Genomic DNA, 27,686 nt, shown 5'->3' on the forward strand with positions numbered 1-27,686 from the left:
TATACTACAAAGTTATAGTAATCAAAAGAGATGATACAGGCATAAAAACAGACATGTAATCAATGGAACAGAATAGAGAGTCCAGAAATAAACCTACACACTTATTGTCAATTAACCTGCAACAAAGAAGGCAAGACTATATGATGGAGAAAAAACAGTCTCTTTAATATGAGATGCTGAGAAAACTGGAAAACTACATGTAAAAGAATGACATTAGAACATTCTCTAGAAAAATAAAACCAAAAATGGATTAAAGGCCTAAAGGTAAAACCATATCCCATAAAGCTCTTAGAGGAAAACATAGGCAGAACACCCTTTGACATAAATTGAAGCAATATTTTTTTCGATCCATCTCCTAAAGTAAACAAAATAAAATCAAAAATAAACAAATGAGACCTGATTAAACTTAAAAACTTTTGCATGGCAAAGGAAATCACTGACAAAACAAAACAATCTATTGAACGGGAGAATATATTTGCAGATGATATGACTGATAAGGGATAAATATCTAACATATGAACAGCTCATACAACTCAACATCAAAGAAACAAACAACTGATTTAAAAATGGGCAGAAGAACTTAATAGACATTTTTCCAAAGAGGAAATGCAGATGGCCAACAGGCATATGAAAAGGTGCTCAATTGCTAATCATCAGGGAAACGCAAATCAAAACCACAATAAGATATCACCTTAGAATGGCTGTCATCAAAAAGAACACAAATAACAAATGTTAGAAAGGATGCAGAGAAAAGGGAACCAACCTACACTGTTTGTGGGAATGTAAACTGTTGCAGCCACTGGGGAAAACAGTTATGGAGGTTTCTCAAAAAACTGAAAATAGAACTACCATATGACCCAGAAATTCCATTCCTGGGTATATATCCAAAAAACTCCACTAATTTGAAAAAGATGCAGGCACATAAATGTTCATAGCAGCATTATTTACAACTGCCAAGGTATAAAGGCAACATAAGTGTCCATCAGCACAACAAATGGATAAAGGAGATGTGGTCAATGTATGCAATGGAATACTACTCAGCTATAAAAAAATAATATTTCTGCATTTCCAACAACATAGATAGACTTGGAGGGTATTATGCTAAGTTAAATAAGTCAGAGAAAGGCAAATAATGTTTGATATCACTTATATGTGAGATCTAAAAAATACAACAAATGAGTTAATAGAACAAAAAAGAAGCAGACTCACAGATATAGAGAACAAACTAGTGGTTACCAGTGCGGGGGGGGTGGGGGGGGGGGGGGGGGTGGCAATATAGGGTGGAGGAGTGGCAATATAGGGTGGAGGAGTGGCAATATAGGGTGGAGGAGTGGCAATATAGGGTGGAGGAGTCAGAGGTACAAACCACTGGGTGCAAGATAGGCTCAAGGATGAATGGTACAATGCAGGTTATATAGCCAATATTTTATCACAACTGTAAGTTGAAGGTAAGCATTAAACACTATTAAATTTTAAAATTATTGTATTTATAAAAATTCCTAATGAAGAAAAACTATAGTTACCTTTTTAAAAAAATTAAGTATATTCCATCTATTACAAACCTCCCTTGGAGAAGAAAGGAGGGCATGAAATAAACCTAACCATAAGATATTATTATTCAATAAAATCAGATTGTCATTAATATAAAGGCTCTCCTAAAACTAGAATTTGTCTTGTTAGAGGGGAAGGAGAGTTAGGTAAATTCCAAGATATTTCCTTTGGCAAATGAAAAGGACTGTTGGTGAAAGTATATTTTCCCTCCCTCATGGCAAACTTTTAAGCTCCAATGTCTTAGCATTCAGTTCTGTTCAAATGATGCCAATTCTTTGTTATTTCCTCAAGTCTACCATGGCTGAAAATTTCTATTCTCCCGGATACAGGACGTCAGAATTGTGTATCTGACATTTCCGAATGCGTAATGTTGACACAGAAGCTTTCTGTCCATGAAATGTATTCAAACATTCTGTACTATTTTCTGCCTAATACAAAGTGATTTACAACCATTTGATGTTATCTTGGGTTAACAGTTGCCTCTTGCCTTTGGTCCACTGACAATAATAGTTCTCTAATAACTCCTTTTTAAAGTTATCTTTAAATATCTTTAAAGATACCTAGGTAGACTTTTTTTTTTTTTACTTGAATTATAGAAGTAAGTAAAAACAGCAAATTTTTATTTGAATCTCAATCACTACTAAATTTTCTGGTACTGAATTAGCACTTTATGGTAATTGAGAGCCTAGGATCATGTGACTCCATCTTAGGGGGGAAAAATGGTTGATTCCAAGTTGATTTCGTCTTGGATCTAGGTATCCATGAGAAGTGCCAAAAATGAGGGTTTTTTTGGTTTGGTTTGTTTTTTTTGTCTTTTTTTTTTTTTAGGGCCACACCTGCGGCTTATGAAAGTTCCCTGGCTAGGGGTGAAATCAGAGTTGTGGCTGCCAGCCTACACCACAGACATAAAAACTCGGGATGTGAGCCTTGTCTGCCACCTAACCACTGCTCATGGCAACTCAAGATCTGTAACCCACTGAGGGAGGCCAGGGATTGAACCTGCATCCTCATGGATACTAGTTGGGCTCATTACCAACTGAGCCACAATGGGAACTTCCAGTGCCAAAAGGTTAAGTCATACTGGGTTTCATGACCTTCCTTCAGTTACATTAATGCCAATTTTATTGGGTGGGAGGCTCTAAACCATGGGCCAGGAGGTAGGGAGTTGAAACCTTCTCATGTTGCTGGTGGGGATGAAAAAGCTGTAGCCACTTTGGAAAACAGTTTGAGGAGCAAGAATGTGGCATGGCTGTTAGAAGGACAAGGTTTCTTTATGGGTGATGAAAATGGTTTACAATTATTATTGAGGGTTTTTTATGGCCACACCTCCAGCATATGGAAGTTTCCCAGCCAGGGATTGAATCTGAGCCACAGCTGCAGCAACACCAGATCCTTTAACCCAGAAATCCAGGCCAGGGATTGAACCCGCACTTCCCTTCCAAAGGAACACAACCCACCGCACCACAGTGAGAACTCCTACAATTATTTTTAAATGTCTTCAAAGCAGATTGTGGTACAGTCTGTACAACTCTTGAATAAAATCCAGTCAAGTGTACACAATAAATGGGTGAATTTTATCACATGTGAATTTTATCTCAATAAAGCTGTCAAAACAAAACACATGCAGAAAGCTGCTAGACTTGACTCTAATATAGGTAACACATTTCATAAACTAAAAGGCGGGACTGCTCTGCAGAGTAGTTCTTGTGTTAATATTGCTCTTTCTCTACTGTGCTTTTTGTCCATCCAAACATATACCTATTCATTTTCTAGGACCATAGTTTGGGTAAAGAGATTCTGGGGATTAGGGGAAAAAATTCTTTGGGAATTCTAATAAAAATGTAGGTAAAAAAAAAAAATCATTCTTTGGGAGTTCTAATAAAAATGAAAATAAGCAAATCCTTTGGGAATTCTATTAAAATAGAGGTAAACATATATAATAAATATAACTAGTACATACTAATGCTCATAGTTTAAACATAAGTTAATTAAATTTCATTGAATAGGAGACAAGCATAAACAAGGTAGTTAAGTTGTGCATCATATAATACCACTTATATGTGGAATCTTAAAAAATAATACAGGAGTACCCTGGTGGTGCAACGGGTTAAGGATCTGGCATTGGTCAATACTGTGGTGTGGTTTCAATCCCTGGCCCTGGAATTTCAGCATGCCATGGGCGCAGCCAAAAAAAAAAGTATAAATAAACTTTTATACAAAACAGAAATAGACCCACAGACATAGAAGACAAACTGGTTACCAAAAGGGAAAGAGGGGGTAGAGATAAATTAGGAATTTGAAATTAACAGATACACACTGCAATATATAAAACAGATAAACAGCAGGGACCTAATGCATAGCACAGGGAACTCTTATTTTGTAATATCCTATAAGGGAAAAGAATCTGAAAAAGAATATATATATATATGTGTAGGTGTGTGTGTATAACTGAATCACTTTGCTGTACACCTGAAACTGATACAACGTTGTAAATCATCTAAACTTTAATATAAAAAATTTAAAAATAAAAGACACTACCAAAAAAAAAAGATGTATAATAATGCCTGTTCCTAGGTCTTCTTTCTATCATGGCTATTATTCCATTTCCACTTTTACTTTCCAACTTAAGTACTTCCACCCTACAATGTTTGAGGAGTGGAAAGTGCAACGTCTACAGTTACCAGCGGCAAAAGTGTCAACATTGTTATGACTGAGCCACATCAGGAAATCCCAAATTGTACATGTTCAATTGATGAGTTATAAAAGGTATGTGAATTATATTTTAATAAAACTGTTATTAAAAAATGGAGTTCCTGTGGTGGCTCAGTGGAAACAAACCTGACTGGTATCCATTAGGGTGCAGGTTCAATCCCTGGCCTTGCTCAGTGGGTTAAGGATTGGCATTGCTGTAAGCTGTGGTGTAGGTCACAGACATGGCTCAGATATGGAGTTGCTGTAGCTGTGGTGTAGGCCAGCAGCTGCAGCTCTGATTGGAACCCTAGCCTGGGAACTCCCATGTGCCGCAGGTGTGGCCCTAAAAAGCAAAAAATTAAAAAAAACTTTTTTAAATTAATGCAGAATTCCCCGGGGGTTCAGCAGGTTAAGGATCCAGTGTTATCACCACAGCAGGAATCCTGGTCCAGGAACTTCCATATGCCATGGATGTGGCCAAAAAGTAAATAAATAATGAAAAAATTAAAAATTAATGCAAAACTCCAACTGAATATATTTGTCAAAACCCATCACATTGTACACTTAACTTGGATTTTACTGTATGTAAATTATACATCAAAAAGGCTGATTTTATATGAAAAATAATTAACACTTTAAACACACATACACTTGCAATGACAGTATACACGGCCTGATTTGGAGATAAAAACAGCAATATCTGTTTGAGGCCTTGCATGAATGTGAGGCCCCTCCCCCAGGCTAATGGTGCTCCTCCCCACCCGTGTCCACACAGCTCCCAACACACACGCACCCAGACTTTTAACTCAGAAACAGGTTTAAACGAGGGCACTAAAATCAGGAGATTATGTTTTTACTGCAGCTCCTCAAGTAAAGGAGAAACAGCTTCTGTTCAAGCGCGGGAATGACTACACATCATAACAAAAGAATCTAAGCAATGAAAATAAAACATAAATCAGGTTTCTGAAGTAAACGCCAGCGATCTTTGGCTGCTTTGAGTACATACTGAAGGGGGTAAAGAAAATGATTTGGAGCAAGTTAAGCTCGAGAGCTTCCCTTTATTCCTCTTCATTTTACCATAAAAGATGGGGTAGAGAGAGGAAGAGGAGACATTTTTCTAGGATCTGGTTCCGCAGTGGTAGGCACTGAGTAATGGTTAAGATCATGAGCTTTGTAATTGCATGGATATCTGGGTTCCCATCCAGTCTATGCTATTTACCATGTGTTTTTGAGCCAACTACTTAATGGCTCTAAGTCTCAGTTTTCTGTGAAATAGGACAATAGTGAATTTGTTTGGGGGAGGATTTTTTGGCTGCACCCACACATATGGAAGTTCTAGGGCCAGGGATCGAATCCACACCATAGTGGCACCCCAAGCAGGTGAAGTGACACTGGATCCTTAACCCACTTTGCCACAAGGGAACTCAAATAGTGAATTTAAAGTGCAAAGCTCAGCGCCTAGCACACAATAAAGCAATTTGCTAAATATTAGCTATTGGTTTACAACTATAAGAGATTTTTGCTAATTTGATTAGCCACTTTTTAAGAAGTAGTTCCCAGTTACTTACAGCTGAATTCTACAGCAAGTAGTTACTGTATCATTTCTAAGTCTTTCTTCTAAGACTTCTTGATCTTTAGTTATTTCTTAATACTTAGAACATTTGAATCAAGATCTGGTATTGGCAGACTACAATTTGGAATGATTCCAAACTGGTATTTACAAGTAAGATTTGGTTTCAAGATTTAGGTTCAAGGCCTATGCAGTTTTAATGTGTTAGGAATCCCAGAATTTGCATTTTTAAAAAGTCACCCAAAGATTCTGTCCCCGGACATCCATAATCACACTCCAAAAATGGCTGCCCCATCACAGTGTTCTTGACCTTGAATGCACTCATCTGGGAAGCTTTTAAGCATATCTGATGCCATGTCCCATTACCAGCCTGCTCAGGGGTGGAACTTGACTCTTCCTGCCATGCTAACATGCACCAGGGAATCACTCCCCTATAGGGTAGAACACCTTCTGACCAACTGCCCTGTTTTCTGTCCCACTGGAAGAAGGGCACAGATGAGGGAGGAAAGAGGATAAGATGTAACAGGGAGTAAGTGCAAACTCTCTGCCTGGAGCCCACCCACCCCAGGGCAACAGCCAGAATCGCTGTCTTTTTAGCTCTATCCTGTCATTATAGTTTCAAGGACAAAGCTTATTCAGCCTCCCTAATCTCTACTGATTATCACAACTAGGTGTCAAACAGAATTAAAAGCAAAAATTTGGAGTTCTTGTTGTGGCTCAGCGGGTTAAGAACCCAACACGGTGTCCGTGAGGATACAGGTTTGATTCTTGGCCTTACTCAATGGGTAAAGGATCCCAAGAGCTGCAGTGTGGTGTAGGTCACAGAGGTAGCTTGAATCCTGCATTGCTATGGCTGTGGTGTTGGCCAGCAGCTGCAGCTCTGATTCGACCCCTAGCCTGGGAACTTCCATATGCTGTAGGTGAGGGCCTAAAAAGAAAAAAATTAAAAAAAAAAAAAAAAAAGGCAGAAGTTCTTCTAGGAGTGATGACCATGGCAAAAGTTAATTTCTTGATTTTCTATATAATGTTTGGGATAAAAATGCAGAAAGGGATCAGTCTAGCCTACAAAATTTAAAAGATGATTACATGCATTTATGTGCTTTTTTAATGAAAATAGGAGAAAGTAGTATAAGAAAATATATCAAGGAGTTCCCCGTTGTGGCACAGTGGTTAACGAATCCGACTAGGAACTATGAAGTTGCAGGTTTGATCCCTGGCCTTGCTCAGTGGGTTAAGGATCCGGCGTTGCCATGAGCTGTGGTGTAGGTCACAGATGCGGCTTGGATCCCCCGTTGCTGTGGCTCTGGCGTAGGCCGGTGGCTACAGCTCCGATTCAACCCCTAGCCTGGGAACCTCCATATGCTGTGGGAGCAGCCCTAGAAAAGGCAAAAAGACAAAAAAAAAAGGAAAAAAAAGAAAATATATCAAACAATTCAAAGAAAAAAAACCCTCTGCCATGCTAATGTGCCTAAGTGAATGGAAAGGTTATGGAAAAGCAGCATCTCTCTCCAAAGAATCAAAAGTTTACAAAACAAAAGAGCAGAATAATTAGACCATCTCAGGAGAGCATGACTTTTTCTCCTTTTTACAAGTTTAAACTAATTTAATAGATACACATTTACTGACTTAGAATGATAGAAGAATGTTCATCATATGTTGTTAGGAAAAGAGATTATAAAACAGAATGTATGCTGACATTCTGGTTTTGTTTAAAATACATACACTTGGAGTTCCCATCGTGGCTCAATGGTTAACAAATCCAACTAGGAACCATGAGGTTGTGGGTTCGATCCCTGGCCTTGCTCAGTGGGTTAAGGATCCAGCATTGCTGTGAGCTGTGGTATAGGTTGCAGACACAGCTCAGATCCTGAGTTGCTGTGGCTCTGGCGTAGGCCGGTGGCTACGGCTCCAATTAGACCCCTAGCCTGGGAATCTCCATATGCTGTGGGAGCGGCCCTAGAAAAGGCAAAAAGACAAAAATAAAATAAAATAAAATAATAAAATAAAATAAAATAAAATGCATACACTTACTTGTATGTAACACTGAACAAAAGAATGTAAGTCCGAAACGGCAGCAGTCATCTCAGAGTGGTAGAATAGTGGCTGTTTTTTTAATGTTCTTATAGATTACATGCCCTTTATAAAAGACTACAATAAAAGTATATTCCTGTTTTATTGATACAAATGCCAATGTTACTTATTTGCTAAAAAAAAAAAAAGTCACTTTTAAAATTATTACAACACAATGAGGAGAGCATGACTTATTTTTCTGGGCACCCTTGATGGAGAAAAAAGGAATGGACAGTTGCCTGCTCCCTCTTCACTTGTGACATTTGGCTCTGTCCCCACTGGTGGTAGCGATGCCCCACACTTTGATGTGGCAAGTCCCCAAAATCTGGTGGCTGGTTTCTGGTGAGAAAACAAGTAGTTTCACCCTTGTAGCTCCAGAAAAAGCAAACACACACCATTGCCAGCCAGATGAGAAAAAAAAAAATCTTTTCCTGGATCTTTCCCATTCACATGGCTCAATCATCCATAATGCCATCCTGCTCCTGGACAGCAGCCCAAGAAAAGACCTGAGAGGACCAGCTTCATGAATCCCCAGGCCAGAGTTCACTGGTGGCACAGCAGGTTCGGGATCTGGTGTTGTGTGTGGCTCTGGTTATAGCTGTGGTGCAGGTTCATTCCCTGGCCAGGGAACTTCCACATGCTGTGGGTGCAGTGAGGGGAAAAAAAAAAAAAAAAAAAAAACAAAACCTCCAGACAGCCTGTGCCAAGATAATCACCCCACCTCTCTGGGTCCAAGCCTCACTGCCCCAGTCAGCCTCTACCAGGCCCACCGAAGCACAAGGGTGGCAGGTGAAACTAAGAGCAGATTCTAACGATGGTGATATTGTTAATGACGATAGTGAGAATTATGATAAACTGTTAACATGACTATGAAGTCACCTATTTGGTCAGAGTAGCAAAGCATCTCAGTTTGGGGAACACAGTGGGAGAGAAGCTGGTATTTCTAGTAATATTATTATGTGGTCCCCAATTATGGTTAGAATTTCCACTTTTCTGTTATGTCAGTAGCTACAGTTTCATCACAAGAACCTACACAGATATGTATTGATTAAATACATTGACACAATATTCTTGAAAATTTAGCATAAGGAATAAGAGCATGGGCTTGGGTCCTAAATAACCTGAGTGTCCATCCCAGCTCTGATACCTGCAAGTTACCTAAATATCTCTGTGCCTCACTTTATCTATAAAATGGGGGGAATGATAACACTTAACCCATCAGACTGTCTTGATGATTAAATGAGTCCATTATATAAAGCTTTAACATCCCTGGCACACATGAATCTCAATATTTTTTGTCCCTTAATAATAATCCCATCATAAAAATAATCTCATCACTTAATAATTCCATCATCATTTTTATCCCTTTTAACATTAAACCTTTAATCCTCTTAGACATTGAAAAGTGTTATAAAAAGATAGTGTTTTGGGGCTTTTTTGTTTTTTGTGTTTTTTTTTTTTTCCAGCTGCCTCCATGTCATATGGAAGTTCTGGGCTAGGGGTTGAATAGGAGCTGCAGCTGCTGGCCTATGCCACAGCCATAGCAATGCCCAGGATCTGAGCTACATCTGTGACCTATGCCACAGCTGAAGGCAATGCCAGATCCTTAACCCACTGATGGAGGCCAGGAATCCAAACCCACATCCTCACTGATACTATGTTAGATTCTTGACCCACTGAGCCACAACAGGAACTCCAAAAGATTTTTTTTTTTTTCCGGACTTTCCTAGGGCACTCCCGTGGCATATGGAGGTTCCCAGGCTAGGGGTCTAATCGGAGCTGTAGCTGCCGGCCTATACCACAGCCACAGCAACTTGGGATCCAAGCAGCATCTGTGACCTACACCACAGCTCACAGCAACGCTGGATCCTTAACCCACTAAGCAAGGCCAGGGATTGAACCAGCAACCTCATGGTTCCTAGTCGGATTCATTAACCACTGCACCATGATGGGAACTCCCAAAAGATTATTTTTTATCTTGACACAGATCCACCCCCCCCCCGCCCCCCGCCACCGCAAAACAAAAGTACTGTCCCTACAAATACAGCTGGTCAGAACATCTATGACCCTCTGCTTTCCTGTACAGCTGCAGAGAATTCTCTTATTAGACACTTGTTTCTAGGCTTTGGAATCACCTGCATTGAAAATATATACACAGCAGAGGCACACCAAAAAGATACAGGTTCTTCATCTTTTCATGTCACATATTTGCTATTATTTTCTTTCTCCATAGGGGAAGTCAAACTATGTACCAGAAAGCTTATAAACACAGCATACCATTTTCCCAGATTCCAAGTTTCCATCAACCAAGGAGCATTAAGCCCCTGATCATAAGTCGGATCCACCAAGCTTGCTGTCCCTGGAATAAATTCGACACTGAGGAGCACACAGTCCAACTCAAGACTCAGACTCACCAGGTTCTCCAAAGTCAATCAGAACTCAAATAGCAGGAGGGAGGCAGTCTGGTACCAGGAGGGTGTCAGAGGGCCTCTTTATTGGGGGCTTGCTGCCCCACCCAGGGAAAAGTGGAGCTGCCTAAAACTTGCCTGATCCAATAATTTTCCAAACAAAATGCAAATCCACCTATAATTGGCTTGTCAGGGACTCTAAAAACAAAAATGTCTGCTTCAGAATCTCCTCACTGGGTTAAGTTCTCATGAATCACAGAATCCCTACCCTAGCTCTCAGTTTCAGTGGTTTATTACCTGGGGGTCCCTCACTGGTAATTAAACACTCTCTTTCGTGATTGGGGAAGATGACCCTATTATACCTTTTACCTTCCTTGAATTATAAAACTGCTAGCCCTGAAGAAAGAAAAAAAGAAGGGAAGGAAGGAAGAAATCTCATCATTATTTTTATCTCTTTAAAGATTAAATCCTTTTAAACATTAAGCAATTGTTATCAGCAAGTGAAGAATCTGACTAGTATCCACGAGGATGCAGATTCAATCCCTGGCCCTGTTCAGTGGATTAAGGATCTGGTGTTGCTGTGAGCTGTGGTGTAGGTTGCAGATGCAGCTTGGATCCCATGTTGCTCTGGCTGTGGCGTAGGCCAGCAGCTGCAGCTCTGTCTGATTTGACAGCCCTAAAAAAACGAAAACGAAACAAAAAGCCAAAGGTCCCTGTTGTAAGGTTGTATTGCCATCATCAGAGCACAAACTCTGCAGAGGATTTCAAACCCCGCTGCACAGTAGAGGGCTTACAAATGACCAATATCAGATTTCCCATCGTGGCTCACTGGAAATGAATCCGACTAGCATCCATGAGGATGCAGGTCCGATCCTTGTCCTTGCTCTTGCTCGGTGGGTTAAGGATCTGGTGTTGCCATGAGCTGTAGTGTAGGTCGTAGATGCAGCTTGGATCCTGTGTTACTGTCACTGTAGCATAGGTAAGCAGCAACAGCTCCAATTCGACCCCTAGCCTGGGAACCTCCATATGCTGAGGGTGCAGCCCTAAAAAAAAGGCAAAAAACTCCCACAAATGACCGATATCTAGGCCATCCCTAGACCCATGAAAACAGGATCTCTGGGGAAAAAAAAATAAATAAAGGATCTCTGGGGTTGAGACGAGGTTGCTAAAGGGCTCCAGTAGATAGATTCCCAAGTGAAGTCCCCAAGCAGAAGGAGTGAGACCCAGCACCATCAGACATAACTGCAGGTCCTAGTGTCCAAGCATAAAAGGAAAGCCTTGACTGCTTTTATTTACTTATTTATTTATTTATGTTTTGCTTTTTAGGACCACACCCGCGGCATATGGAGGTTCCCAGGCTAGGGGTCCAATCGGAGCTGTAGCTGCTGGCCTATACCACAGCCAGAGCAACATGGGATCCAAGCTGCCTCTGCGACCTACACCAGAGGTCACGGCAACACCAGATCCTTAACCCACTGAGCGAGGCCAGGGATCGAACCCGCAACCTCATAGTTCCTAGTCGGATTCATTTCTGCTGTGCTACAACGGAAACTCCTTTAGTTACTTAAATTGATCTTTTTTACATACTTCAAACATGGCTATGGGAAAAAAAATGTATCCAAATTCAAATATCCTGAAATCCCAATGATAATACCACTCTTTCTTTGGAGTTCTTTCAACTATGGAATTAAGAAAAATTCTAAGAATTAGAAATTTTTTTCTTTTTTTTTGGCTACACCCCAGGCAAATGGAAGTTCCTGGGCCAGGGATCGAATCTGAATCACAGCTGTGACCTACAACACGGCTGCAGCAATGTCAGATCCTTGTCCCTCTGCACCACAGTGGGAACTCCTTAATTACCATTTTTTATGAACACTTTCTATGTATCAGACACAGTACCAGGATTTTCAAACAATATCTTTTTAATCTATGTAAGATACATTAGGAAAATATGAATAACCCTCTTTCTACCTTCAGGGTCCACAGGACTTTTGCTAGATTCTACTTAAGGCTCTCTCCATTTAACCGTAGGATTTATCACCAAATACAGCTTAATAAATAGTATGTAGGGTTTTCATTTTTTTACTTTGGGAAGTTGACTGGAAACTTTTTCTTTTTTGGCTGTCTCTCGGTATTTGGAGTTCTCTAGGCCAGGGATCAGACCAAAGCCACAGTCATAACCTAAGCTGCAGCTGTGGCAATACCAGATCCTTAACCCACTGTGCCAGGCCAAGGATGGAAGCTGCGTCCCAGCATTCCCAAGATGCCACCATCCTGCTGCACCACAACGGGAACTCCTGGAATCTTTTTTTGAAAATGGATCCTCTTTAACATGACTGAACATGCTAACACTCTTCAGGGGCTCATACTGGACAAACTAATATCTAAATAATAATGATGATACTTTGACCACTTCAAGGACTTTGAGAATAATACAAAGACTATTTCAGTCTTCAGATTCCCTTTGGCCTTAAGTCCTAAAGATCTTTACCAAAGACATTTTCATTTATTTGGTAAAAGTCTTCGAATGTTTTCTTGTAGCACACACACAAAAAACCCCACTAAATACTACTGTTAAATCAATATACATTTAGAGGGAGTTCTCTTGTAGTGCAGTGGGTTAAGGATCTGGCATTGTCACTGCAGTGGTTTGGGTTGCTGCTGTGGTGCAGGTTCAATCCCTGGCCCAGGAACTTCTACATGCCATGGGTGTGGACCAAAAAAAAAAACAAACAAAAAAAAAACACATTTAGAGCTAGTATCTATCACTTCTTCTGTGTTCTCCCATTATATATGGCTTGTGCCTCTCTTATTTTTTTCCTGGCATGGATAATTATTAGCCATTACTTGTTTTTCTCTTGACTACACTGAAAAATTCCTTGGGATCAGGGCATACCTTATATTCTTTATGTTCTTTCCACATGTCTGCATATAATAGGCGCTGAATAAATACTTGCTGAATTTATAGAAAAGGGTTTTAAGGAGTCCCCTGGTGGCCTAGCAGTTAAGGATTCAGTTGTTACTGCTGTGGTATGGGTTTGAACCCTGGCCTGGAAACTTCTGCATGGTGGGCATGGCCAAAAAAAAAAAAAGAAGAAGAAAGAGAGGGGTATTAAGTTACAGTTTGGGAAGTAATGCAAAGCAGAGGGCTAAAAAGTATTGTCCAAATTCTGCAATGCATTATGGGTCATGAAATCAATCATGGATGGTGAGCAGCATTGCCTAATACTGAAATTTAAATTAGAATAAAACAGACGAAAGGAAGAAAATAGAAGAGCACCTCCTGCACAGTGGTAAGGGTTAAGCACTATTTTGAGAAAATTTCTGGAGTTCCTGTCATGGCTCAGTGGAAATGAGTCTGACCAGTATCCATGAGGACACAGGTTCAATCCCTGACCTCGCTCAGTGGGTTAAGGATCTGGCATTGCCATGAGCTGTGGCATAGCTCACAGACGTAGCTCGGATCTCGTGTCGCTGTCACTATGGCTATGGCTACTGCTTCAATTCGACCCCTAGCTTAGGAATCTCCATATGCGATGGGTGCAGCCCTAAAACAAAGAAAAAGAAAAAATTTCCTTCATGTTAAGATGTGTGCCTGTGTATGTGGGCAGGGTTGGGCTATAAAATGCATCTTACTGTGGGTCACGGTCGAAAACATGGAAAGTCCCTTGTCTGGAACATGGACCCTTGAGTCATTAATCTTGGGTTTGTAGTTAAGGTTCTGCTATTAGCCATGTGACTTTAGTGACTTTTTTTTTTTTTTGGCCATGCCCATGGCATATGAAAGTTCCCAGGCCAGGGACAGAACCAAGCCACAGCATCAACCTAAGTTGCTTCAGTGACAATGCTAGGTCTTTAACCTGCAGCACCACAAGAGAACTCCTATCCATGTGGCTTTCAGCAACTTAATAACCTTCTCAGTTTCCTCACTGATAAAATGAGATTAGGAAGAACTCCTTCCTCATGGGACTTTTATGAGGAATAGGAAATAATCTCTACGAAGCATTAGTTGTGGTCCTTGGCAGAGAGTAAATGTTTATAGGCAACATTATAGTTGTGGCATCTTTTAAAGGTTTTCTTAGAAAAACTTGAGAGTACCTTCCCCGCTTCCACTTCCTCAAGACCTAGTCTTTCATCTGCTCAATGTTTTTTGTCTTCTATGCAACCAAACAAGAAAAATGCTCTTGGAGTTCCCGTTGTGGCACAGTGGTTAACGAATCCGACTAGGAACCATGAGGTTGTGGGTTCAATCCCTGGCCTAACTCAGTGGGTTAAGGATCCAGTGTTGCCATGAGCTGTGGTGTAGGTCACAGATACGGCTGGGAACCCGCATTGCTGTGGCTCTGGCGTAGGTTGGCGGCTACAGCTCCAATTCGACCTCTAGCCTGGGGATCTCCATATGCCATGGGTGTGGCCCTAAAAAGACAAAAAGGCAAAAAAAGAAAGAAAGAAAAATGTTCTTACTATGGTTTCTATTTAACTTCTAAGTTCAAAAGAAAATCAAAGGCAATTATTCCTGCACTCACGAAGCTCACAGCTCTCCATCAATACATAATGTCCTTCAAAAATTATAAATAGGAGTTCCCGCTGTGGCACAGTGTGTTAAGAATCCAACTGCAGTGGCTCAGGTCGCTCTGGAGATGCAGATTCAATCCCTTACCCACCACAGTGGGTTAGAGATCTAGTGTTGCTGCAGTGCAGATTGCAGCTGTAGCTTGGATTCAATCCCTGGCCCAGGAATTGCCATATGTCATGGGTATGGCCATAAAAAAAATTATAAATAAAAATGAAAAAAATTAGTTTTACAAATCATATGCTATTAGGTATTTAGATCTTTCAATACCAAGCTACCTACCTCATTCTTTTGGTTTTCCTCTAAAGATTTGCAACAATCCAGCCCCCAACCACCTCTCTAGGATGTTGCCCAAACCTGTGCTCCCCAAGCCACTGTCACAACTCAGACCCCAAGCCCTGCTCCTTCCTCTTCTGTGCCTTTGCCTCTTTGGTCCCCAGCAGCTTGCTAAAGGGGCTGTCATCCTTTCTCCAATTTGTCTACAGACAACTCCTGCTTTTCCTTCAGGGCTTGGCCTAAATGTCCCCTCTTCCTTGATGCTATCTGACCCTCCAACAGTTAGTCATTCTTCCTCTAAGGTCTGACAATAATTTGGGCAATCTTGCTATTATAACATTATTCACAATATGTTATTATTCTTTAAGGTATCTAACCCACAAGCCTGTCCCATCTCCCCAGCACTAAGAATTGCACTTGGCACATAGTACAAGTCAACATACCTTTAGGAATTGAATGAATGAATGCAATAGGGAACTTACCTAAATCTCCTGTATAGTAAAATGATACATATCTCTCATTCAACAAAATGAACTGAGTATATTTGGAAGGTATTGTGCCTTTCAAAGAAAATGAATTGAGTGCATTTAGAAGATGTTGTGGTAGTTTCCGTTGTAGCTCAGTGGGTTAAGAACTCAACTAGTATCTATGAGGCTGTGGGTTCAATCTGTGGCCTCACTCAGTGGGTTAAGAATCCAGCGTGCTGTGGCTGTGGTGCAGGTCAGCAACTGCAGTTCCAATTCAGGTAACTTCCATTTGCCACAAGTGTGGCCCTAAAATAAACAAATAAATAAGATATTGTAGAACGAAGGTGATGTGGTCTCTGCCTCCATGGAGTGTAGAGCCTGCTTCTATCACTTCATCTGAAAGGCTAGCTAAATACATGGGTGAAAATGAAGAAGTTGATTTTTTTTGGCCAGGCCCACAGCATGAGGAGTTCCCAGGCCGGCGTCAAACCCACACTGCATCGGTGACCTGAGCCATGGTAGTGATGATGCCAAATCCTTAACCCACTGAGCTACCAGGGAACTTCAAAAAACTTGATTTTACTTTATTTATTTATTTATTTATTTATTGCTTTTTAGGGCTGCACGTGTGGCACTTGGAGGTTCCCAGGCTAGGAGTTGAATCAGAGCTACAGCTGCTGGCCTAAGCCATGGTCATAGCAACGCAGGATCCAAACCACATCTGCTACCTACACCTCAGCTCACAGCAACGCCAGATCCTTAACCCACTGAGCAAGGCCAGGGATCAAACCCACATCCTCATGGACCTTAGTCGGGTTTGTTAACTGCTGAGCCATGAAGGAAACTCCCAAGAAGTTGATTTTTAAATCCAAATACTTTACCAATAAAGAGGGAAGGATCAAGACGGCGGATGAGTAAGATGTGGCACTAACCTTCTCCCACAGACAAATTAAAAAAACACATCTACATGTAGAACAGTTCACACAGAACATCTACTGAACACTTGCAGAAGAACTTAACCCACCAAAAAAGGGCAAGAAACTCTTCACATAACTGGGTAGAACAAAAGAAAAAAAGAGAAAGAGGAAGAGAGATAAAAGGAATCAGGAAGGGACTAGCACTCCTGAGAGGGAGCTGTTAAAGAGAAAAGGAACCCACACGCTAGGAAGCCATCTTATCGATGGGGAGATGAGCAGAGATGGAAGGATCGCAAAGTCGCTGAGAAAAGCATAGCAGCTGGACTGAGGAGGGCAAAGCAAAGTGAGAGCCGCACAGATCATCTGCACCATTGCTCCAGACATCACAGCCTGAGACTGGGTGCTGAAACTCCAGCTCTGAAGGTCAGTTCCAGGGAGATGACTAGCGTTGGCTGTGTTGAGACAGCCTGAGGGGCTAGGGAGCAGTGTGCAAAGAGCTGGAGAGCAGAACACCACAGCCAAGGGAACCCAGGAGGAGGTCTGGGCCCATAGGAGAAACCAAGAAGGCAAGAGGAGGAAGGGGTGACTGCCATAGGAATCTTTCCCAGTGTACTCGCAGGTTCTCAGAGGGCAAGGTGCCTCTGGCACAGGCTACGAGTAGCAACAGGCCACTTGCTCAGGCTACCGGACACCGGGCACTTCTTGGGTGGGCTATGGGTAGCTGGGCACCTCTTGTGGGAGCTAAGGGCATCAGGGGGCCAAGCACAATGCAGCACCTCTTGCATGATCTACAGGCAGCAGGGACAAACCACAGCAGTCATCTCAGAAACCAGAGAGGGGCATGGCCGGCCACCACTAGGGGTCTGTGAACAGGCTCCACCTGCAGCCCCAGTCACCTCAGAGGTTGGGAAATAGGAGGGCACTGTAACCCAGAACCACCTGTTGTTGGCCTCACTCCCCTGAGAACACATTTGCCCTGCTGCTGCTATTGCCAAACACTCCAGGCAGTGCCCACACATGCCTGATCACTGTCACTTCCCAGGACCCTGCAACTTGGAGCAGCCTGTACAGCACTTCCTGAGTGGGCTAAGTGGGATGGGGTACTTCTTGCGAGGTCTACAGGTGGCAGAGGCAAACCACTGCAGTTATCTGACTCCAGAGGTAGGTGTGGCCCACCACCACTAGGGATCCATGAACAGGCACTACTTGCAGCCCCAGTCACCTCAGACAGCACCTTAGAGGAGGGCATTTTGACCAAGCCCCCATCCATTGTCACTCTCACTCCCCTGGGTACTCACATACCCTGCTGCTGCCACTGCCAAATGCTCTAGGCACTATGTAAATATATCTGAGGCTCATTACCACTTCCCAGGGCCCTGCAACTAGGAGTATCCTGTGCCACCATCCTGCAGGTCCTTGCTACTGTCAAGAGCCCAGCAACTAGGCACTGACTACTAGCCCTGCCCATTACCTCCTCCTTCCTCGAAACACACTCAGCACCCTATCAAGGAGATAACAACTTGCACTGAAGAAAGAGACAGCAAATATCCAAACTCCCACACTAAAAATAAATAGTAACCCCCAACAAAATACAAAGGGGTACTCTTGCCTAGAAATAGGCCTCCAAGACTACAGAAGTTGGTTTGCCTAAACTCACAGAAAAAGAAAAATATAAGCAAAATGAAGAAGCTCAGGAACCATTCCCATTTATAAGAACAGGAGAATTCGCATGAAGCAGCAAACAATGGAACAGACCTCTGCAGTCTAATAGACACTAAGTTCAAAAAGGAGATAGTGAAACTAGTGAAGGAAGTAAGGGTGAATATGAAGGAATTAAGAGCAGATATAAACAGTAATGCAGATTCCTTTAGAAAGGAACTAGAAAATATAAGGAGGAACATGGAAAAATTATAAAATTCATTTGCAGAGACACAAACTGAGTTAAAGCCACTAAAGAGCAGAATGAATAATTCAGAGGAATGAATTAGTGACTTGGAAGATAGAATAATGGAAATCACCCAATCATGAGAGCAGACAGAAAACCAAAAGAAAAACGTGAAAGTAATATAAGAGATCTATGGGATAATATAAAGTGGGCCCATCTATGCATAAGAGGGATTCCAGAAGGAGAAGAAAAAGAAAAGGGGATTGAAAATATATTTGAATAAATTATGTCTGAAAAGTTTCCAAATTTAAAGAAAACAGATTTTGAGATACAGGAGGCACAGAGGGCTCCAAAGAAGTCAAACCCAACAGGCCCACAGCAAGACATATTATAATAACAACAAAACTTAAAGACAAAGAGAGACTTCTAAGAGCAGCAAGAGAAACACAAAGCTTTAATTATAAAGGAATCCTCATAAGGCTATCAGCTGATTTCTCTACAGAAACGCTACAGGCCGAAAAAGAGTGGCAAGATATATATTCAAAGTTCTAAAAGGGAAAAATTTGCAGCCCAGAATACTCTACCCAGCAAGAATATCATTTAACATAGAAGAAGAAATAAAGAATTTCTCCAACAAACAAAAACTGAAAGAGTAATCCAATACTAAACTCATTCTAAAAGAAATACTGAAAGGGCTTTTCTAAATAAAGAAGAAGTGAAAAGAAATAGGATGGAGGAAACCACAACTGGAAAGCAATCACTTAAATAAGCCAGCATATGGATCTAAGGGGGGGGGGGACAAACAAACTACTGTAAAAGTCACGATGAATACAAGGAACAGCAAAAAGAGAAAAGCAAAAATGTTAAAAAAAAAAAAAAAAGGACTTCAAAATCATAGAATGTGGGGAAGGAAGGTAAGAAAATCTAGATTCTTTTTTTTTTTTTTTCAGAATATGTTTGAGCCTATATGACATCAGGCTACAGCAGGCAGATATTGGAAGGGGTTAACATACTTGAAAAACAAGGATTAAGAAGATGTGGTATATATACACAATGGAATAATACTCAGCCATAAAAGAAGAATAAAATAATGCCATTTCCAGCGACATAGATGGAACTAGAGACTCTCATACTAAATGAAGTAAGTCAGAAAGAGAAAGACAAATACCATATGAATTCACTTATATCTGGAATCTAATATATAGCACAAATGAAACTTTCCACAGAATAGAAACTCATGGACTTGGAGAACAGACTTGGGGTTGCCAAGGGGGAAGGGGAGGGAGTAGGATGGACTGGGAGTTTGGGGTTAATAGATGAAAACTATTGCATTTGGAGTGGATAAGCAAAGAGATCCTGCTGTATAGCACAGGGAACTATATCTAGTCACTTGTGATAGAACATGATGGAGGATAATTCGAGAAAATGAATATATATATGTATGACTGGGTCACTTTGCTGTACAGTAGAAATTGACAAAACACTGTAAATCAACTATAATGGAAAAAACAAAAATCATGTAAACTTAAAAAAAAGTATTTTATTAATATTACATCAGATGGTATGTCTTTAATGATCAGATAATTACCTGATTCTTTCAGGTTTGGTTTTATTTTGTTTTATTTTTGTCTTTTTAGGGCTACACCTAAGGCCTATGGAGGTTCCCAGGCTAGGTGGTGGAATTAGAGCCTCAGCTGCCAGCCTACCTCCTGCAATGCCAGATCTGAGCCACATTTGCAACCTACGCTGCAGCTTGCAGCAACATGGATCCTTAAAACCCACTGAGCAAAGCCAGGGATTGAACCTGCATCCCCATGGATATTAGTCAGGTTCTTAACCCACTGAGCCACAACAGGAATGCCTCAGGTGTGGTTTTAAATGTTAAACATCCAGAGCTTGTTGACACTCTCTGAAGGGCAAGGGAGAGTTGACCTACCACAGGAGCCAGGACAAGGACAAACTATGGCTCAGAACTATCATCCAGAGCCTTCTGTTGGTCCTGGCTCAGTCAGCCCAGTCATAATAAGGAATGCAGTTTCTCTGAATATGCTGTTCTTATTTTATTTACTCAGATGTTTCCTTCCCACTGTCAAGATCTGCTCTGAACTTTTCAGGTAGATTCAGGCCCACTTGTCTGTAAAATAGATTTTTGGCATAAAGCAAAGAACATATCTTAGCTCATCTAATCCAAGAAGCTCAGCTTTAAAAATACTGTATTAAAGAATTTAATGGCATAGTTCTTCTAGGAATAAGAGTTATTAAAAAATAATATGGGATTGGAGTCATGTGTCAATCCATTAGTTTCATTCTCATTTTTATTTCCTGGATCTATATAAAAATGCTTTAAAAAAAAACAAAAAACAAAAAAAACCCTAGGAGTTTCCGCTTGTGGCACAGCAGGTTAAGGATCCAGCATTGCCATAGCTCAGGTCTAGGTTGCAGCTGAGGCTTGGATGCAATCCCTGGCTGGGGAACTTCCATACGCTGCAGGTGCAGCCAAAAAAGAAAAAAAAAATCTAAACTTCCATACTAACACAACTCATCAAAGCCAAACTTTTTATTTTTGGCTGCGCTCTCAGAATACAGAAGTTCCCAGGCCAGGGACCAAATCCTCGCCACAGCAGTGACACAGCTGGATCCTTAACCTGTTGAGCCACCAGGGAACTACCCAAAATTTTAACTTAGTCACCTCACCTTAAGGACATCCCCAGATAGCTCTATATTTTTTTTTAATTTTATTGGAGTCTAGTTGACTTAAAATGTTGTATTAGTTTTAGATGTACAGCAAAGTGAATCAGTTATACATATTCATATATCCATTCTTTCCCAGATTCTTTTTCCATATAAGTTATTACAGAATATTGAGTAGAGTTCCCTGTGCTATGCAGGTGGTCCTTGTTAGTTACCTTAGCTCTGTTTTAAGAAGAGAGACAGTGCTCACTTCAGCAGCACATATACTGGAAAAAAAAAAAGAAGAAGAAGAAGAAAAAAAAAAGGAGTGACAGACTGCATGTTGAAATCCTGCTGGCATAAAGATGATAAAAGATTTCTTTGTCTAAGCACCATAAGACAAGCCTATATATACCTTCTCCAAATGGAAACCAAGATCAACTTCTCAGCTGATTGTTATCTCACGTTGGGGTAGAAGGAGAAGCAGGAAGGAAAATGCTTACAGAATCAGTTCTGGGTCCTGGATAGTAAACCACACTAATTGTCCCTGAAAGAGATAATTAACACAAGCAATTAACTGCTGGGGCTTCTGAATTATGTCAACAGCATAATAATGTCATCACTGAAAAAGAGCATTCCTTGACCTTAAAGGCCTTGTAGATCTGAGTCCAATCCTTGCCAAAGAACTTCTCTAAAGCCATTGTAACTTAGATATGGTGAGTACAGGAATATATTTTGGCAAAGGAGAAGAAATGGGGTACAGATCAGATGGACCAAGTATAGGCCCATGGAAGTCTGGAGCCAAAAGGAAGCTTGGAAATCAGCTAGCAAGGCAGCAGCAGACAGGCCAAATCTGATCTCTTGATCTCTAGAAGTGTTCTGTCTAGTCTGCCCTATTTATTTATTTATTTATTTATTTATTTATTTTTTTATTTTATTTTATTTATTTTTTTTTTTTTTTTTTTTTTGGTCTTTTTAGGGCTACACCCACAGCATATGGAAATTCCCAGGCTAGGGGTTGAATTGGAGCTGTAGCCACTGGCCTACACCACAGATATAGCAACTCTGGATCCAAGCCACATCTTCAACCTACACCACAACTCATAGTAACGCTGGATTCTTAACCCACTGAGCAAGGCCAGGAATTGAATTCCCATCCTCATGGATACTACTCAGATTCGTTACTGCTGAGCCACAGCAGGAATCCTCAGAAGTCTCTTGAAAACGCAGAAGATCTGGCAACTGTTGGCCTTGTTCTTACGTAACAACTGGCTGGAACTGAGTGACTCCAGCCCAGGCTGAAGTGGCACGTTCTCTCTGGTTCCTCCCAAGCCCTCTCATCTCCCTGACACAGGACCAAAATTGACTGGGCATGGAGAATTTCACCTGTGCTCTCCCCGCCTCCCATCTGGGTCTCCTCTGCTTATCTTCAATGCCAGTCTCCCTGGGGAAAACCTTGGGAACTCACCACCGCCAATCTTAACAACTCCTCAATTTCCTTCTCTGAGGAACTGAGGAACTGAGGTTTTGAGAGGTCATGTGAGGGGAGAGACCAATATCAAGAACCCTTACTGACCCATCCAGCAAATGGTCATCTGTTTCTAGTCCTGCTATGAGGCTCAGAAGAGAAAGCAGTGGAATTTGTCAATCATTCAGTCGGAGAAAAGACAAAAAGATCCAGAGATTTAACAGAGTCATTGTAGGCAAAATGAGGGCCAGACACTTAGATATAAGTTGGAATTGTCATCTCCCTTTATCCCACACTCTCATGCTCCCTGTGCTACCAGGCTCTTGTTTCAATTTATTTACTCCCCACAACCCCATCCCATAAAGCTCAGTCCCACAAGTAGCCATGACTCCCTGGTGAAGAAATCTCTGATGATGCTATGTACACTGGTATGTTCTTTTGCTTAGCACATGTTTTGCACAATTAGCACATGATCACATATAGTGTCCAATCTGTTGCCTGAATATACACACTGGTATGTCATGTACAAACTAGCAGATTTGCTATACCAATTTCAGTGTAAAAAAATCCATACACATAGTAATATATATGGGATGCTGAAATGCATCAGAATGATAGATTATGTGCACCGTGGTGACTGCAGTTTATATACTCTATTGTATATCTGAAAGCTTCTAAGAGAGTGTATATATACATATACATACACATACATATATATACATATGTATACACATATATATACACATATATACACACATATATATACATATACATTTTTTTTTTGGTCTTTTTAGGGCTGCACCCACAGCATATGGAAGTTCCCAGGCCAGGGGTTGAATCAAAGCTGTAACTGCAGGCCTACACTACAGCCACAGCAATGCCAGATCCAAGCTGCATCTGCAACCTACACCACAGCTCAAGGCAATGCCGGATCCTTAACCACTGAGCAAGGCCAGAGATTGAACTCGCAACCTTATGGATGCTAGTCAGATTCATCACCACTGAGCCACAGCAGGGAACTCCAAAGAGAGTATATTTTAAAAGTCCTCACACATGAAATAATTGTCACTCTGTGTGGTGATGCATGTTAATTAAACTTACTATGGAGATCATTTGGCAATATACACATATATCAAATCATTACATGGTACCCTTAAAAGTAACATGTTATGTGGCAATTATATCTGTTTAAAAAAAATCAAATCAAATCAGAATGACAGAAATGGGGATGCAAAGAAAAAAATGAAGAAACACTTCTACAGGTAGCAGGCCCAATTTCTAAATACTATTAATAATCTTTATCACATATTATGCTCTTGTTCAAAGGATAGGCTCTCAAGACTGACTTCTTGCGTTCAAATCCTGGTCCCACCATTTACTTAGCTGAGTGACCTTATTAAAATTCTCAGACCAAGGTCAAAATCATGCCTCCCTAGATAATACAAGGCATTTGGATTACCTGACATATCATACTTAATAGGTAATTGAAACAGTAAATAAAACTCGCCTTTACATATTGGCTCAGGAAAGGGGAGGTGTCTTCCGATTCAAAATTTTAATCAAACTAAGAGTTGTTACACCATAAGATTGCAGATTTAGGGGGAAAACAACCACTGGGTTTAAACGAAGCATTGAAGGCTATTTGAAACACATTACTCTTTTACAGAGACATTTATAGGAGGCAAATATTGAGACTTCACTCATTTACTTATTGAGGGGGAAGCTCACAAAAAATGAACTTCAAGGTGTAAACTACAGTTAAGGATGTTAGTTTTGGTATCAATACAATAATAATGCTCAGTCACATTTTAATTTCTTAGCATGGCTTGTCATGTTCTCCATAACCTAGCTGCATCCTACCTCCCGGCCTTATTGATCTGAAATTCCAAGCTCCATCCACTCCAAACCACTCCGCTACCTCTGAAGACACCAGAGATGCATTCCTCCGTGGTACTCCCTTGTTTCAGCAGTCCTCCTTTCCAGCAAGGAAATTCTCCTCCTTCCTCAAAGCCCAGCTCAAATGCTACACCCACAACACAACTTTTCTCTGTTCTTAACCTTGAATGACCCTATCTTGTTCTCTTGCCATTTAATAGCACACTATTGATGTCACTGCCATATGACTCCATTTTTTACTATCTTATACAGTAGATATTTGTAAACTTGCCTTTCCCACTAGACTAAACTCTTTGAAGGGGGGGGGTCATGTGTTCTTTCCTTGAACTCAGTTTTGAGTTACAGTTCAATCTCATTATCTACAGGGAATACTCTGATGTCCTACAAATAACCTCCCAAAAAGGCCAACTAGCTCATGATGTATGAATTCTTGCCATCTTTAATTAATATTAAATTCACTAGGTGATTCTTTCTTATAAAGCTATAGTTACATAAGCAAGACACTATTTCTTTTGTACTTTCTCAATGGCTTTCTATAGCCAGGTGCATTGTATGAATTAAGTTCAAGAGATAGCTCGCTTGAGAAAATGATTACACAAAGTGGGGGTTCAAAGATTGTAGAGAGACATTAAAGTCTGCAAATTGACCACATCTGTCAAATTGTCATCCTCCAGGCTCTAGCTTCATGATCAGATTCACCCAAATTCAGACACCAACCACTGCACCACCATCTTTTCAGAGTTGCAATCAGAAGTCAGAAAAGATACCCATCCTGAGCTACCTCTGTGGATCTTTTATCCTTCCCTTTTATTCATCCCACAGACAGGAAGGGTTCTTGTGATCCCCTACTTGCCTACACATAGAAGAGAAGAAACAGAGGAGAATGTTCTTAGGCAGTCAGTTCAGGGCTGCTAAAAGAACGAGTTGTGGCAAAATGCAGGTTAAGCTTTTTTTATTATGTAATTTCCACTTCCCAGGGCCTTTAAAAAAAGCAGATTTATTTCTGGCAATGATATGGACACTAACCCTGTTATCTGGATGCACATCTTATTTAAAAGGTGTAATCCTATCATGAATAACGGCTGCTTTCACTTCGGAATCTTCTCCAGCTCCCTCAGTCCTCTGCCTGAATCAGCCAGACCCATTTTGCACAGCTGATGCCAACTCAAATTTAAAAAACTGTTAGGAACAAATTAACAGGACTTGATGCAAAAGGCTACTTCGGGGTGGGGAATCCACCTGCTATCTGAATAGTTTCCAAGTAATTTAAGTTTAAAAAAAAAATTACACTCAAACTAACTGTGACCCAAGAAACTGATCCAAAAGGTATTATATTAAATAGCTTACTGTGTAAGTAATATGTATATTCAGCGTAAATCCTACCTAAACCTTCAGGATTGACTGCCTTGGGCTGGATTAGACGTGGCATCCTAAGAAGCATTGATGTGTTTTCAATGACCAAGGTTTTAAGAGGTTATCAGTTCTTTCCAAAGCCTCTGTGAGCTGCTGAAGCTAAGGCAGGTTACCCAGGACCAGTCTCAGGTGGAGCGTTAAGCACCTAGTCCTTCCAAGTTCCCGCTCTGCGTCCTGGCGGCCGAGGCGCCGCGCGTCTCGCGGCGGTCACGGAGGATGGGGTGCGCTCGCCCCAGCTGACCCCGCGGTGCTGAACCTGGCGCAGCGTGCAGAATCCGCCCGCCCCGCGCGCTCCTTTCCTCCCTCCCCGGGACACCTGCGCTCACCAGCTCCCCACCAGTGCGTTTGGAGGCTTGGCTGCCCTCTGGGAGACAGGGGCTCACCTGAGTGGCTTTCTCCCACCTCCCCTCTGCCACCCGCAGTCCCAGAAGCTGTCTCGGGGTTCCTGGAGCAGATCTCTACACAAAGCGCCCCCCCCCTCCAGGTCGCCCCGTCCCCGCCTCCTCCAGCTCCGTGCAAAAGGCCCCCCTGGGGCCCTGGGAAAACTGGCCCACCGCGGAGAAGCACCCCACCAAAGTGGGGGTCACCGGGTGGGCGCGAGGGCACTGAGGACACGCTCAGCCCTCGGCACACAGCCCAAACTAGAAACCAGTTCCGAGCTGCTCGGCAGCTGATGATGACAGCGTTGTTGCCGCCGCCACCTCCTAGTGCTCGGAGTCGGCGGAGTTACTTGTCGCTTCCCGGAGGTTAGGCAGACGGGTGCCCGCCGACCTCTGGGACCCTCCCCGCAATCTCCAACCCTTTACCTGAGTACCAGCCTCGGCAGGGTCTCCGGGGCGCAGCACAGGGCGCAGTGCCCCGGGAACGTGGTCGGGGGTAAGACCGCTGCCGCTGCTCTCCCCTGCAGCTCCGGGCTTGCCGGGCGGCTATTTATCCGGGGGCCCGGCCCCGGCCCCTGCCGGAGTATTGGGCAATCGGTCCCGCTACGCGCTGCCCCTGGAGCCGCCGCCCTCTGCCCCCGCCGAGCCCCGCGGCAGCGGCGGCGGCGGCCACATGGAGGGAAGGAGCCGGCCCCTCCTCTGGGCTCCACCTTCTCGTTCTCCTCCTCCTGGGGAAGTTATTCCCAGTGTTTTCCCCCCCTCTCTCTCTTCTTTGCGGGGCACCCTGGCCAGTCTGAACCGGTTGTGACTGAGCTAGTGGCTGGGGGAAGGAGGCGGAGGAGATGGAGGTGGAAAAGCTGGCGGTAGGGGCGCTGCTTCGGCTCTCGCGGCGCTGGGCCGGGCCAGGCCGGCCTGGAAGAGGGAGGGCACGGCTGGGGCCACGGCCCCGGCCCGGCCCGACCCGGAGCCACCAAGGCCGCAGGAGAGATGGGCACCGCCGGCCAGGCGCCCTCTGGCTGTGCGCACACGCGCGCGTCCCCCGGCGCCGCTGCGTCCCCGCCGCCCACCGCACGCCCGCACCCGCTGCTCGGGGCACTGTGCATGTCGGAGGAGCCCGGGTCTAGAGATGAGTGCGAGTTCCCTCCTGGTCTCCCAGGCTCTTGGGCCGCTGGGCGCCCTCCTGGCCGGAGCTCTATCCCCAGCTGGCAGTGATCCCAGAGAAACGGGCACCAGAACTTTGTGGAGTCGGTGCTCCTGGGCAGTGAGGAGTGAGGGTGCCAAGTGCTGTCCTTTGTGACAGCTCCGTGGAAAAGGAGGGAGCTCCGCCCCACCCCCCCAGTGCACATAATGTGCTGATTGGAGAGGCTGCATCTGAGGACGCTGAGTCTGTCAAGGCAGGTGGGCTTCACTAACAATACACTCCTATTTTTGGCTGAAAGGTAAAGGGCTCT

At 42.6% G+C, this 27,686-nt stretch overlaps 1 protein-coding gene across 1 annotated transcript in view; it reads right to left on the bottom strand.

Moving 5' to 3' along the window:
• Positions 1 to 27,192, bottom strand: part of SLC16A9 (solute carrier family 16 member 9) — a 79,820-nt gene extending 52,628 nt beyond the window's left edge. The window contains exon 1 of the mRNA XM_047762310.1: positions 26,662 to 27,192. The gene's annotated coding sequence lies outside the window, so the exon portion shown is untranslated. The remainder of the gene's footprint in view (positions 1 to 26,661) is intronic.
• Positions 27,193 to 27,686: the final 494 nt, after the last annotated feature.

This window comes from Phacochoerus africanus, chromosome 15 (assembly GCF_016906955.1).
Source record: "Phacochoerus africanus isolate WHEZ1 chromosome 15, ROS_Pafr_v1, whole genome shotgun sequence".
Classification (NCBI taxonomy): domain Eukaryota; kingdom Metazoa; phylum Chordata; class Mammalia; order Artiodactyla; family Suidae; genus Phacochoerus; species Phacochoerus africanus.